Below are 2034 nucleotides of genomic sequence, written 5' to 3' on the forward strand. Positions count from 1 at the left end.
CGCAGCAGCTGCTGACAGGTTCAGACTACGAATGGGTCCCATCAATCACCACGTGACACGCCCACTCCACTCACCTAATGAAATCCAGCTATCTGTGACACATCCACTCTCCCCACCTCTCGACTGTGATTGTCAACCGCTTGCCAACCATCTCCACCTACCCTCTCTTCTCTTTCCACTCTCTCCACTTTGCCACCTGAGGCTTCAGACGGATGGATGGACGAATTATTCCAACATGGGGGTTCTGATGCTGACGCATTACAATGATATTTTTGAATCACAGCTACAGTTTGTTACATGCCAAGTAGAAAAGTACTCGCTACACCATGCATCACAAGGAAGTACATTTGGCGCCTAAATTGAAATGTGCAGTGTAGCGAGCAGTTAGCACCAGGTGCTGTACACAGACACGAGCGCGAAATGGACAATGTTTATTACTTTATTAAAGCCTTTTCTGTGCAGCAGTTGCATGTGCACTCCCCCTGTACAGAGTGTGAAGACTGCTTTTGAAGCTAAGGTTGATCACATTGCAACGAATAAAGACAGCACAAACACGAGAACCGAACACACAGCACTGACTCAACTCTTCGATGGTCAGTGCTATGCGTCTGGTTCCCGTGTCATCCCTTTTTGTTCTGCGACCCACCTTAAATAAAACGAACAACTTGCCCGAACCCTTGCTTTTGAAGCATACCATGCGCTAGCACGCAGTAGAGTGCACAGACTGAGCCATGTGTGCTATTGTAGCAGCAGTAAACCACGGGCAAAAAATACCTTTGTCCGTAAAGTTTCGAGACTGATTTATTTTCTTTTCTAGAAATAATTCCCCAAAACAAATGTTGGTGCGTATGTGTAGCACAATCCTTTCGGGCTAACCTGAGCTATTTATGTTAGTTGCTGAGGGAGCCGCTAGATGGCACTACATGTAAATACGTTGTCACTTGTCGTCTGCACATTCTACTGTGAGTGAATGTGGAGAGATGGACGTGCAAGCTTATAATTCTCTGTGAAGCTTGGCATGACAGCCACACAGATGTAGCAGCTCCTTCGTGGCGCTTACGGCAATGAGAAATTATCGCGGGCACAAGTTTTCGAGTTCCACAAGAGGTTCGTTTCGGGGAGAACGTCTGTGGAAGACAACACAAGGCAGGGGCACCCTTAAACCTCACAGAATGAAAACAACGTGGCTCGGAACAGGAAAATCATACAGCAAGACCGCACCATTACAATCCGCATGCTATCAGATGCTCTCGACATTAGTAAGAACAACATGCCACCAAATTCTATGTGAGAACTTGGGGAAACAAAAGCTGAATGCCAGACTTGTGCCGCACTCCTTCACACAGGACCAGAAGGACACGCGGGCATCAGTGAGCGCTGATTTACTCTCTGAGGCAGAGAAGGATGCTGGCATTCGTCGACACCATCATTGCTGAAGACGAAACATGGAGTTTTCAATACGATCCTCAAAACAAAGAGGCAGAACGCCGAATGGCGGTCCACAAGCTCTCCGGCGTCGAGAATGGTGTAGCGACAGAAGACCAAAACAAAGACGATGCTGAGTTTTTTTCGATGCCTGAGGTGTCGTACACCACAAGTTCGTCCCACAAGGGCAGACGGTGAATCAGGAGTTTTATATCCGCGTGCTCCAACACATGCGTGATGCACTGCGACGCCGTCGCCCTCACTTATGGGCATCTGGACAATGGAGCCTTCTCCACGATAACGCAAGGCCGCCCACTACTCTCAGCGTGACAAAATTTCTCGCCAAGCACAGCATTACTGTAGTTCCCCATCCGCCATGCTCGCCTGACCTCACCCCATGAGATTTTTTCCCGATTCCTCGTGTGAAGAGAGCCCTAAAAGGTCGCTGGATGGGGAGTGGGGAGGCCATTCAAGGCGCCACGACATAGGAGCTGGCAGCCCTGCCAAAAGAAGCGTTTTCCAACTGTTTCCAAGACCTCAAGAAGCGTTGGAAGCTGTGTATAGACTGCAAGGGAGATTATTTCGAAGGGGTGCTGCACAAATGATTTC

This window comes from Amblyomma americanum, chromosome 1, assembly GCF_052857255.1.
Source record: "Amblyomma americanum isolate KBUSLIRL-KWMA chromosome 1, ASM5285725v1, whole genome shotgun sequence".
NCBI classification, from domain to species: Eukaryota; Metazoa; Arthropoda; class Arachnida; order Ixodida; family Ixodidae; genus Amblyomma; species Amblyomma americanum.